Consider the following 13,069-nt stretch of genomic DNA (forward strand, 5'->3'; position numbering starts at 1 on the left):
TTCTGCACTCCCTTTGGGATGCCTTTGGCAGATGAAGTAAGCCTGGAACTCAGGGCTTCCTGGTTAAAGAAATCCAAGCCCTAGGCTGAACCCTAACCCTAACCCTAGGCAGATAAATCAGCCTAGGTATAGGGATGGTGCCAAGGAAAAAGCTGTGAAAGCTGCCATGTTGTTGCACTTTTGTACTCCCCTTGGGATGCCTTGAACAGCTGCAGTGTGCCTGGAGCTAAGGGCTTCCTAGTTTTAAAAATCCTAGACCTAGGCCTAAGCCTAACAGTAACCCTGGGAAGGTAAATCAGCCTGGTGTTAGGCGTCTTGCCAAGGAAAAAGCCGTGAAAGCAGCCATGTTGTGGCACTTTTGCACTCCCTTTTGGATGCCTTTCACAGCTCCAGTGTGCCTGGAACTCAGGGCTTCCTGCTTTTAAAAATCCTAGCCCTAGGCCGAACCCCAACCCTAAGACGAGAAAGGCAAATCAGCCAGGAATTAGGCATGTCCCCAAGGAAAAAGCTGTGGAGGCAGGCATGTTGTGGTACTTTTGCGCTCTTCTTGGCTAGTCCTTCGCAGCTGCTGTGTTCTTGGAACTCAGGGCTTTCTGGTTAATAGACCCTTACCCTAGGCGTAACTCAAACCTTAACCCTAGGAAGGAAAATCAGCCTATGGTTCGGGATGGTCTCATGGAAATATCAGTGGTGGCAGCCAAGTTGCGTCACTTTTGCGCTCCCCTTGGGATGCCTTTCGCAGCTGCAGTGTGCCTGGAGCCCAGGGCTTCCTGGTTTTAAAAGTCCTAGGCCTAAGCCTAACAGTAACCCTAGGAAGGTAAATCAGCCGGGTATTAGGGTTCTTCCTAAGGGAAAAGCCGTGAAAGCAGCCATGTTGTGGCACTTCTGCACTCCCTTTGGGATGCCTTTGGCAGATGAAGTAAGCCTGGAACTCAGGGCTTCCTGGTTAAAGAAATCCAAGCCCTAGGCTGAACCCTAACCCTAACCCTAGGCAGATAAATCAGCCTAGGTATAGGGATGGTGCCAAGGAAAAAGCTGTGAAAGCTGCCATGTTGTTGCACTTTTGTACTCCCCTTGGGATGCCTTGAACAGCTGCAGTGTGCCTGGAGCTAAGGGCTTCCTAGTTTTAAAAATCCTAGCCCTAGGCCTAAGCCTAACAGTAACCCTGGGAAGGTAAATCAGCCTGGTGTTAGGCGTCTTGCCAAGGAAAAAGCCGTGAAAGCAGCCATGTTGTGGCACTTTTGCACTCCCTTTTGGATGCCTTTCACAGCTGCAGTGTGCCTGGAACTCAGGGCTTCCTGCTTTTAAAAATCCTAGCCCTAGGCCGAACCCCAACCCTAAGACGAGAAAGGCAAATCAGCCAGGAATTAGACATGTCCCCAAGGAAAAAGCTGTGGAGGCAGGCATGTTGTGGTACTTTTGCGCTCTTCTTGGCTAGTCCTTCGCAGCTGCTGTGTTCTTGGAACTCAGGGCTTTCTGGTTAATACACCCTTACCCTAGGCATAACTCAAACCTTAACCCTAGGAAGGAAAATCAGCCTAGGTATAGGGATGGTGCCAAGGAAAAAGCTGTGAAAGCTGCCATGTTGTTGCACTTTTGTACTCCCCTTGGGATGCCTTGAACAGCTGCAGTGTGCCTGGAGCCCAGGGCTTCCTAGTTTTAAAAATCCTAGCCCTAGGCCTAAGCCTAACAGTAACCCTGGGAAGGTAAATCAGCCTGGTGTTAGGCGTCTTGCCAAGGAAAAAGCCGTGAAACAGCCATGTTGTGGCACTTTTGCACTCCCTTTTGGATGCCTTTCACAGCTCCAGTGTGCCTGGAACTCAGGGCTTCCTGCTTTTAAAAATCCTAGCCCTAGGCCGAACCCCAACCCTAAGACGAGAAAGGCAAATCAGCCAGGAATTAGGCATGTCCCCAAGGAAAAAGCTGTGGAGGCAGGCATGTTGTGGTACTTTTGCGCTCTTCTTGGCTAGTCCTTCGCAGCTGCTGTGTTCTTGGAACTCAGGGCTTTCTGGTTAATAGAGCCCTTACCCTAGGCGTAACTCAAACCTTAACCCTAGGAAGGAAAATCAGCCTATGGTTCGGGATGGTCTCATGGAAATATCAGTGGTGGCAGCCAAGTTGCGTCACTTTTGCGCTCCCCTTGGGATGCCTTTCGCAGCTGCAGTGTGCCTGGAGCCCAGGGCTTCCTGGTTTTAAAAGTCCTAGGCCTAAGCCTAACAGTAACCCTAGGAAGGTAAATCAGCCGGGTATTAGGGTTCTTCCTAAGGGAAAAGCCGTGAAAGCAGCCATGTTGTGGCACTTCTGCACTCCCTTTGGGATGCCTTTGGCAGATGAAGTAAGCCTGGAACTCAGGGCTTCCTGGTTAAAGAAATCCAAGCCCTAGGCTGAACCCTAACCCTAACCCTAGGCAGATAAATCAGCCTAGGTATAGGGATGGTGCCAAGGAAAAAGCTGTGAAAGCTGCCATGTTGTTGCACTTTTGTACTCCCCTTGGGATGCCTTGAACAGCTGCAGTGTGCCTGGAGCTAAGGGCTTCCTAGTTTTAAAAATCCTAGCCCTAGGCCTAAGCCTAACAGTAACCCTGGGAAGGTAAATCAGCCTGGTGTTAGGCATCTTGCCAAGGAAAAAGCCGTGAAAGCAGCCATGTTGTGGCACTTTTGCACTCCCTTTTGGATGCCTTTCACAGCTGCAGTGTGCCTGGAACTCAGGGCTTCCTGCTTTTAAAAATCCTAGCCCTAGGCCGAACCCCAACCCTAAGACGAGAAAGGCAAATCAGCCAGGAATTAGGCATGTACCCAAGGAAAAAGCTGTGGAGGCAGGCATGTTGTGGTACTTTTGCGCTCTTCTTGGCTAGTCCTTCGCAGCTGCTGTGTTCTTGGAACTCAGGGCTTTCTGGTTAATAGACCCTTACCCTAGGCGTAACTCAAACCTTAACCCTAGGAAGGAAAATCAGCCTATGGTTCGGGATGGTCTCATGGAAATATCAGTGGTGGCAGCCAAGTTGCGTCACTTTTGCGCTCACCTTGGGATGCCTTTCGCAGCTGCAGTGTGCCTGGAGCCCAGGGCTTCCTGGTTTTAAAAGTCCTAGGCCTAAGCCTAACAGTAACCCTAGGAAGGTAAATCAGCCGGGTATTAGGGTTCTTCCTAAGGGAAAAGCCGTGAAAGCAGCCATGTTGTGGCACTTCTGCACTCCCTTTGGGATGCCTTTGGCAGATGAAGTAAGCCTGGAACTCAGGGCTTCCTGGTTAAAGAAATCCAAGCCCTAGGCTGAACCCTAACCCTAACCCTAGGCAGATAAATCAGCCTAGGTATAGGGATGGTGCCAAGGAAAAAGCTGTGAAAGCTGCCATGTTGTTGCACTTTTGTACTCCCCTTGGGATGCCTTGAACAGCTGCAGTGTGCCTGGAGCTAAGGGCTTCCTAGTTTTAAAAATCCTAGCCCTAGGCCTAAGCCTAACAGTAACCCTGGGAAGGTAAATCAGCCTGGTGTTAGGCGTCTTGCCAAGGAAAAAGCCGTGAAAGCAGCCATGTTGTGGCACTTTTGCACTCCCTTTTGGATGCCTTTCACAGCTGCAGTGTGCCTGGAACTCAGGGCTTCCTGCTTTTAAAAATCCTAGCCCTAGGCCGAACCCCAACCCTAAGACGAGAAAGGCAAATCAGCCAGGAATTAGGCATGTCCCCAAGGAAAAAGCTGTGGAGGCAGGCATGTTGTGGTACTTTTGCGCTCTTCTTGGCTAGTCCTTCGCAGCTGCTGTGTTCTTGGAACTCAGGGCTTTCTGGTTAATAGACCCTTACCCTAGGCGTAACTCAAACCTTAACCCTAGGAAGGAAAATCAGCCTATGGTTCGGGATGGTCTCATGGAAATATCAGTGGTGGCAGCCAAGTTGCGTCACTTTTGCGCTCCCCTTGGGATGCCTTTCGCAGCTGCAGTGTGCCTGGAGCCCAGGGCTTCCTGGTTTTAAAAGTCCTAGGCCTAAGCCTAACAGTAACCCTGGGAAGGTAAATCAGCCTGGTGTTAGGCATCTTGCCAAGGAAAAAGCCGTGAAAGCAGCCATGTTGTGGCACTTTTGCACTCCCTTTTGGATGCCTTTCACAGCTGCAGTGTGCCTGGAACTCAGGGCTTCCTGCTTTTAAAAATCCTAGCCCTAGGCCGAACCCCAACCCTAAGACGAGAAAGGCAAATCAGCCAGGAATTAGGCATGTACCCAAGGAAAAAGCTGTGGAGGCAGGCATGTTGTGGTACTTTTGCGCTCTTCTTGGGTAGTCCTTCGCAGCTGCTGTGTTCTTGGAACTCAGGGCTTTCTGGTTAATAGACCCTTACCCTAGGCGTAACTCAAACCTTAACCCTAGGAAGGAAAATCAGCCTATGGTTCGGGATGGTCTCATGGAAATATCAGTGGTGGCAGCCAAGTTGCGTCACTTTTGCGCTCACCTTGGGATGCCTTTCGCAGCTGCAGTGTGCCTGGAGCCCAGGGCTTCCTGGTTTTAAAAGTCCTAGGCCTAAGCCTAACAGTAACCCTAGGAAGGTAAATCAGCCGGGTATTAGGGTTCTTCCTAAGGGAAAAGCCGTGAAAGCAGCCATGTTGTGGCACTTCTGCACTCCCTTTGGGATGCCTTTGGCAGATGAAGTAAGCCTGGAACTCAGGGCTTCCTGGTTAAAGAAATCCAAGCCCTAGGCTGAACCCTAACCCTAACCCTAGGCAGATAAATCAGCCTAGGTATAGGGATGGTGCCAAGGAAAAAGCTGTGAAAGCTGCCATGTTGTTGCACTTTTGTACTCCCCTTGGGATGCCTTGAACAGCTGCAGTGTGCCTGGAGCTAAGGGCTTCCTAGTTTTAAAAATCCTAGCCCTAGGCCTAAGCCTAACAGTAACCCTGGGAAGGTAAATCAGCCTGGTGTTAGGCGTCTTGCCAAGGAAAAAGCCGTGAAAGCAGCCATGTTGTGGCACTTTTGCACTCCCTTTTGGATGCCTTTCACAGCTGCAGTGTGCCTGGAACTCAGGGCTTCCTGCTTTTAAAAATCCTAGCCCTAGGCCGAACCCCAACCCTAAGACGAGAAAGGCAAATCAGCCAGGAATTAGGCATGTCCCCAAGGAAAAAGCTGTGGAGGCAGGCATGTTGTGGTACTTTTGCGCTCTTCTTGGGTAGTCCTTCGCAGCTGCTGTGTTCTTGGAACTCAGGGCTTTCTGGTTAATAGACCCTTACCCTAGGCGTAACTCAAACCTTAACCCTAGGAAGGAAAATCAGCCTATGGTTCGGGATGGTCTCATGGAAATATCAGTGGTGGCAGCCAAGTTGCGTCACTTTTGCGCTCCCCTTGGGATGCCTGCCTTTCGCAGCTGCAGTGTGCCTGGAGCCCAGGGCTTCCTGGTTTTAAAAGTCCTAGGCCTAAGCCTAACAGTAACCCTAGGAAGGTAAATCAGCCGGGTATTAGGGTTCTTCCTAAGGGAAAAGCCGTGAAAGCAGCCATGTTGTGGCACTTCTGCACTCCCTTTGGGATGCCTTTGGCAGATGAAGTAAGCCTGGAACTCAGGGCTTCCTGGTTAAAGAAATCCAAGCCCTAGGCTGAACCCTAACCCTAACCCTAGGCAGATAAATCAGCCTAGGTATAGGGATGGTGCCAAGGAAAAAGCTGTGAAAGCTGCCATGTTGTTGCACTTTTGTACTCCCCTTGGGATGCCTTGAACAGCTGCAGTGTGCCTGGAGCTAAGGGCTTCCTAGTTTTAAAAATCCTAGCCCTAGGCCTAAGCCTAACAGTAACCCTGGGAAGGTAAATCAGCCTGGTGTTAGGCGTCTTGCCAAGGAAAAAGCCGTGAAAGCAGCCATGTTGTGGCACTTTTGCACTCCCTTTTGGATGCCTTTCACAGCTGCAGTGTGCCTGGAACTCAGGGCTTCCTGATTTTAAAAATCCTAGCCCTAGGCCGAACCCCAACCCTAAGACGAGAAAGGCAAATCAGCCAGGAATTAGGCATGTCCCCAAGGAAAAAGCTGTGGAGGCAGGCATGTTGTGGTACTTTTGCGCTCTTCTTGGCTAGTCCTTCGCAGCTGCTGTGTTCTTGGAACTCAGGGCTTTCTGGTTAATAGACCCTTACCCTAGGCGTAACTCAAACCTTAACCCTAGGAAGGAAAATCAGCCTATGGTTCGGGATGGTCTCATGGAAATATCAGTGGTGGCAGCCAAGTTGCGTCACTTTTGCGCTCCCCTTGGGATGCCTGCCTTTCGCAGCTGCAGTGTGCCTGGAGCCCAGGGCTTCCTGGTTTTAAAAGTCCTAGGCCTAAGCCTAACAGTAACCCTAGGAAGGTAAATCAGCCGGGTATTAGGGTTCTTCCTAAGGGAAAAGCCGTGAAAGCAGCCATGTTGTGGCACTTCTGCACTCCCTTTGGGATGCCTTTGGCAGATGAAGTAAGCCTGGAACTCAGGGCTTCCTGGTTAAAGAAATCCAAGCCCTAGGCTGAACCCTAACCCTAACCCTAGGCAGATAAATCAACCTAGGTATAGGGATGGTGCCAAGGAAAAAGCTGTGAAAGCTGCCATGTTGTTGCACTTTTGTACTCCCCTTGGGATGCCTTGAACAGCTGCAGTGTGCCTGGAGCTAAGGGCTTCCTAGTTTTAAAAATCCTAGCCCTAGGCCTAAGCCTAACAGTAACCCTGGGAAGGTAAATCAGCCTGGTGTTAGGCGTCTTGCCAAGGAAAAAGCCGTGAAAGCAGCCATGTTGTGGCACTTTTGCACTCCCTTTTGGATGCCTTTCACAGCTGCAGTGTGCCTGGAACTCAGGGCTTCCTGCTTTTAAAAATCCTAGCCCTAGGCCGAACCCCAACCCTAAGACGAGAAAGGCAAATCAGCCAGGAATTAGGCATGTCCCCAAGGAAAAAGCTGTGGAGGCAGGCATGTTGTGGTACTTTTGCGCTCTTCTTGGCTAGTCCTTCGCAGCTGCTGTGTTCTTGGAACTCAGGGCTTTCTGGTTAATAGACCCTTACCCTAGGCGTAACTCAAACCTTAAACCTAGGAAGGAAAATCAGCCTAGGTATAGGGATGGTGCCAAGGAAAAAGCTGTGAAAGCTGCCATGTTGTTGCACTTTTGTACTCCCCTTGGGATGCCTTGAACAGCTGCAGTGTGCCTGGAGCTAAGGGCTTCCTAGTTTTAAAAATCCTAGCCCTAGGCCTAAGCCTAACAGTAACCCTGGGAAGGTAAATCAGCCTGGTGTTAGGCGTCTTGCCAAGGAAAAAGCCGTGAAAGCAGCCATGTTGTGGCACTTTTGCACTCCCTTTTGGATGCCTTTCACAGCTCCAGTGTGCCTGGAACTCAGGGCTTCCTGCTTTTAAAAATCCTAGCCCTAGGCCGAACCCCAACCCTAAGACGAGAAAGGCAAATCAGCCAGGAATTAGGCATGTCCCCAAGGAAAAAGCTGTGGAGGCAGGCATGTTGTGGTACTTTTGCGCTCTTCTTGGCAAGTCCTTCGCAGCTGCTGTGTTCTTGGAACTCAGGGCTTTCTGGTTAATAGACCCTTACCCTAGGCGTAACTCAAACCTTAACCCTAGGAAGGAAAATCAGCCTATGGTTCGGGATGGTCTCATGGAAATATCAGTGGTGGCAGCCAAGTTGCGTCACTTTTGCGCTCCCCTTGGGATGCCTGCCTTTCGCAGCTGCAGTGTGCCTGGAGCCCAGGGCTTCCTGGTTTTAAAAGTCCTAGGCCTAAGCCTAACAGTAACCCTAGGAAGGTAAATCAGCCGGGTATTAGGGTTCTTCCTAAGGGAAAAGCCGTGAAAGCAGCCATGTTGTGGCACTTCTGCACTCCCTTTGGGATGCCTTTGGCAGATGAAGTAAGCCTGGAACTCAGGGCTTCCTGGTTAAAGAAATCAGAGCCCTAGGCTGAACCCTAACCCTAACCCTAGGCAGATAAATCAACCTAGGTTTAGGGATGGTGCCAAGGAAAAAGCTGTGAAAGCTGCCATGTTGTTGCACTTTTGTACTCCCCTTGGGATGCCTTGAACAGCTGCAGTGTGCCTGGAGCCCAGGGCTTCCTAGTTTTAAAAATCCTAGCCCTAGGCCTAAGCCTAACAGTAACCCTGGGAAGGTAAATCAGCCTGGTGTTAGGCGTCTTGCCAAGGAAAAAGCCGTGAAACAGCCATGTTGTGGCACTTTTGCACTCCCTTTTGGATGCCTTTCACAGCTCCAGTGTGCCTGGAACTCAGGGCTTCCTGCTTTTAAAAATCCTAGCCCTAGGCCGAACCCCAACCCTAAGACGAGAAAGGCAAATCAGCCAGGAATTAGGCATGTCCCCAAGGAAAAAGCTGTGGAGGCAGGCATGTTGTGCTACTTTTGCGCTCTTCTTGGCTAGTCCTTCGCAGCTGCTGTGTTCTTGGAACTCAGGGCTTTCTGGTTAATAGAGCCCTTACCCTAGGCGTAACTCAAACCTTAACCCTAGGAAGGAAAATCAGCCTATGGTTCGGGATGGTCTCATGGAAATATCAGTGGTGGCAGCCAAGTTGCGTCACTTTTGCGCTCCCCTTGGGATGCCTTTCGCAGCTGCAGTGTGCCTGGAGCCCAGGGCTTCCTGGTTTTAAAAGTCCTAGGCCTAAGCCTAACAGTAACCCTAGGAAGGTAAATCAGCCGGGTATTAGGCTTCTTCCTAAGGGAAAAGCCGTGAAAGCAGCCATGTTGTGGCACTTCTGCACTCCCTTTGGGATGCCTTTGGCAGATGAAGTAAGCCTGGAACTCAGGGCTTCCTGGTTAAAGAAATCCAAGCCCTAGGCTGAACCCTAACCCTAACCCTAGGCAGATAAATCAGCCTAGGTATAGGGATGGTGCCAAGGAAAAAGCTGTGAAAGCTGCCATGTTGTTGCACTTTTGTACTCCCCCTGGGATGCCTTGAACAGCTGCAGTGTGCCTGGAGCTAAGGGCTTCCTAGTTTTAAAAATCCTAGCCCTAGGCCTAAGCCTAACAGTAACCCTGGGAAGGTAAATCAGCCTGGTGTTAGGCATCTTGCCAAGGAAAAAGCCGTGAAAGCAGCCATGTTGTGGCACTTTTGCACTCCCTTTTGGATGCCTTTAACAGCTCCAGTGTGCCTGGAACTCAGGGCTTCCTGCTTTTAAAAATCCTAGCCCTAGGCCGAACCCCAACCCTAAGACGAGAAAGGCAAATCAGCCAGGAATTAGGCATGTCCCCAAGGAAAAAGCTGTGGAGGCAGGCATGTTGTGGTACTTTTGCGCTCTTCTTGGGTAGTCCTTCGCAGCTGCTGTGTTCTTGGAACTCAGGGCTTTCTGGTTAATAGACCCTTACCCTAGGCGTAACTCAAACCTTAACCCTAGGAAGGAAAATCAGCCTATGGTTCGGGATGGTCTCATGGAAATATCAGTGGTGGCAGCCAAGTTGCGTCACTTTTGCGCTCACCTTGGGATGCCTGCCTTTCGCAGATGCAGTGTGCCTGGAGCCCAGGGCTTCCTGGTTTTAAAAGTCCTAGGCCTAAGCCTAACAGTAACCCTAGGAAGGTAAATCAGCCGGGTATTAGGGTTCTTCCTAAGGGAAAAGCCGTGAAAGCAGCCATGTTGTGGCACTTCTGCACTCCCTTTGGGATGCCTTTGGCAGATGAAGTAAGCCTGGAACTCAGGGCTTCCTGGTTAAAGAAATCCAAGCCCTAGGCTGAACCCTAACCCTAACCCTAGGCAGATAAATCAGCCTAGGTATAGGGATGGTGCCAAGGAAAAAGCTGTGAAAGCTGCCATGTTGTTGCACTTTTGTACTCCCCTTGGGATGCCTTGAACAGCTGCAGTGTGCCTGGAGCCCAGGGCTTCCTAGTTTTAAAAATCCTATCCCTAGGCCTAAGCCTAACAGTAACCCTGGGAAGGTAAATCAGCCTGGTGTTAGGCGTCTTGCCAAGGAAAAAGCCGTGAAAGCAGCCATGTTGTGGCACTTTTGCACTCCCTTTTGGATGCCTTTCACAGCTGCAGTGTGCCTGGAACTCAGGGCTTCCTGATTTTAAAAATCCTAGCCCTAGGCCGAACCCCAACCCTAAGACGAGAAAGGCAAATCAGCCAGGAATTAGGCATGTCCCCAAGGAAAAAGCTGTGGAGGCAGGCATGTTGTGGTACTTTTGCGCTCTTCTTGGCTAGTCCTTCGCAGCTGCTGTGTTCTTGGAACTCAGGGCTTTCTGGTTAATAGACCCTTACCCTAGGCGTAACTCAAACCTTAACCCTAGGAAGGAAAATCAGCCTATGGTTCGGGATGGTCTCATGGAAATATCAGTGGTGGCAGCCAAGTTGCGTCACTTTTGCGCTCCCCTTGGGATGCCTGCCTTTCGCAGCTGCAGTGTGCCTGGAGCCCAGGGCTTCCTGGTTTTAAAAGTCCTAGGCCTAAGCCTAACAGTAACCCTAGGAAGGTAAATCAGCCGGGTATTAGGGTTCTTCCTAAGGGAAAAGCCGTGAAAGCAGCCATGTTGTGGCACTTCTGCACTCCCTTTGGGATGCCTTTGGCAGATGAAGTAAGCCTGGAACTCAGGGCTTCCTGGTTAAAGAAATCCAAGCCCTAGGCTGAACCCTAACCCTAACCCTAGGCAGATAAATCAGCCTAGGTATAGGGATGGTGCCAAGGAAAAAGCTGTGAAAGCTGCCATGTTGTTGCACTTTTGTACTCCCCTTGGGATGCCTTGAACAGCTGCAGTGTGCCTGGAGCTAAGGGCTTCCTAGTTTTAAAAATCCTAGCCCTAGGCCTAAGCCTAACAGTAACCCTGGGAAGGTAAATCAGCCTGGTGTTAGGCATCTTGCCAAGGAAAAAGCCGTGAAAGCAGCCATGTTGTGGCACTTTTGCACTCCCTTTTGGATGCCTTTCACAGCTCCAGTGTGCCTGGAACTCAGGGCTTCCTGCTTTTAAAAATCCTAGCCCTAGGCCGAACCCCAACCCTAAGACGAGAAAGGCAAATCAGCCAGGAATTAGGCATGTCCCCAAGGAAAAAGCTGTGGAGGCAGGCATGTTGTGGTACTTTTGCGCTCTTCTTGGGTAGTCCTTCGCAGCTGCTGTGTTCTTGGAACTCAGGGCTTTCTGGTTAATAGACCCTTACCCTAGGCGTAACTCAAACTTTAACCCTAGGAAGGAAAATCAGCCTATGGTTCGGGATGGTCTCATGGAAATATCAGTGGTGGCAGCCAAGTTGCGTCACTTTTGCGCTCCCCTTGGGATGCCTTTCGCAGCTGCAGTGTGCCTGGAGCCCAGGGCTTCCTGGTTTTAAAAGTCCTAGGCCTAAGCCTAACAGTAACCCTAGGAAGGTAAATCAGCCGGGTATTAGGGTTCTTCCTAAGGGAAAAGCCGTGAAAGCAGCCATGTTGTGGCACTTCTGCACTCCCTTTGGGATGCCTTTGGCAGATGAAGTAAGCCTGGAACTCAGGGCTTCCTGGTTAAAGAAATCCAAGCCCTAGGCTGAACCCTAACCCTAACCCTAGGCAGATAAATCAGCCTAGGTATAGGGATGGTGCCAAGGAAAAAGCTGTGAAAGCTGCCATGTTGTTGCACTTTTGTACTCCCCTTGGGATGCCTTGAACAGCTGCAGTGTGCCTGGAGCTAAGGGCTTCCTAGTTTTAAAAATCCTAGCCCTAGGCCTAAGCCTAACAGTAACCCTGGGAAGGTAAATCAGCCTGGTGTTAGGCATCTTGCCAAGGAAAAAGCCGTGAAAGCAGCCATGTTGTGGCACTTTTGCACTCCCTTTTGGATGCCTTTCACAGCTCCAGTGTGCCTGGAACTCAGGGCTTCCTGCTTTTAAAAATCCTAGCCCTAGGCCGAACCCCAACCCTAAGACGAGAAAGGCAAATCAGCCAGGAATTAGGCATGTCCCCAAGGAAAAAGCTGTGGAGGCAGGCATGTTGTGCTACTTTTGCGCTCTTCTTGGGTAGTCCTTCGCAGCTGCTGTGTTCTTGGAACTCAGGGCTTTCTGGTTAATAGACCCTTAACCTAGGCGTAACTCAAACCTTAACCCTAGGAAGGAAAATCAGCCTATGGTTCGGGATGGTCTCATGGAAATATCAGTGGTGGCAGCCAAGTTGCGTCACTTTTGCGCTCCCCTTGGGATGCCTGCCTTTCGCAGCTGCAGTGTGCCTGGAGCCCAGGGCTTCCTGGTTTTAAAAGTCCTAGGCCTAAGCCTAACAGTAACCCTAGGAAGGTAAATCAGCCGGGTATTAGGTTTCTTCCTAAGGGAAAAGCCGTGAAAGCAGCCATGTTGTGGCACTTCTGCACTCCCTTTGGGATGCCTTTGGCAGATGAAGTAAGCCTGGAACTCAGGGCTTCCTGGTTAAAGAAATCCAAGCCCTAGGCTGAACCCTAACCCTAACCCTAGGCAGATAAATCAGCCTAGGTATAGGGATGGTGCCAAGGAAAAAGCTGTGAAAGCTGCCATGTTGTTGCACTTTTGTACTCCCCTTGGGATGCCTTGAACAGCTGCAGTGTGCCTGGAGCTAAGGGCTTCCTAGTTTTAAAAATCCTAGCCCTAGGCCTAAGCCTAACAGTAACCCTGGGAAGGTAAATCAGCCTGCTGTTAGGCGTCTTGCCAAGGAAAAAGCCATGAAAGCAGCCATGTTGTGGCACTTTTGCACTCCCTTTTGGATGCCTTTCACAGCTCCAGTGTGCCTGGAACTCAGGGCTTCCTGATTTTAAAAATCCTAGCCCTAGGCCGAACCCCAACCCTAAGACGAGAAAGGCAAATCAGCCAGGAATTAGGCATGTCCCCAAGGAAAAAGCTGTGGAGGCAGGCATGTTGTGCTACTTTTGCGCTCTTCTTGGGTAGTCCTTCGCAGCTGCTGTGTTCTTGGAACTCAGGGCTTTCTGGTTAATAGACCCTTACCCTAGGCGTAACTCAAACCTTAACCCTAGGAAGGAAAATCAGCCTATGGTTCGGGATGGTCTCATGGAAATATCAGTGGTGGCAGCCAAGTTGCGTCACTTTTGCGCTCCCCTTGGGATGCCTTTCGCAGCTGCAGTGTGCCTGGAGCCCAGGGCTTCCTGGTTTTAAAAGTCCTAGGCCTAAGCCTAACAGTAACCCTAGGAAGGTAAATCAGCCGGGTATTAGGGTTCTTCCTAAGGGAAAA

The sequence above is a fragment of the Ammospiza nelsoni genome, unplaced genomic scaffold (assembly GCF_027579445.1).
Source record: "Ammospiza nelsoni isolate bAmmNel1 unplaced genomic scaffold, bAmmNel1.pri scaffold_40, whole genome shotgun sequence".
NCBI classification, from domain to species: Eukaryota; Metazoa; Chordata; class Aves; order Passeriformes; family Passerellidae; genus Ammospiza; species Ammospiza nelsoni.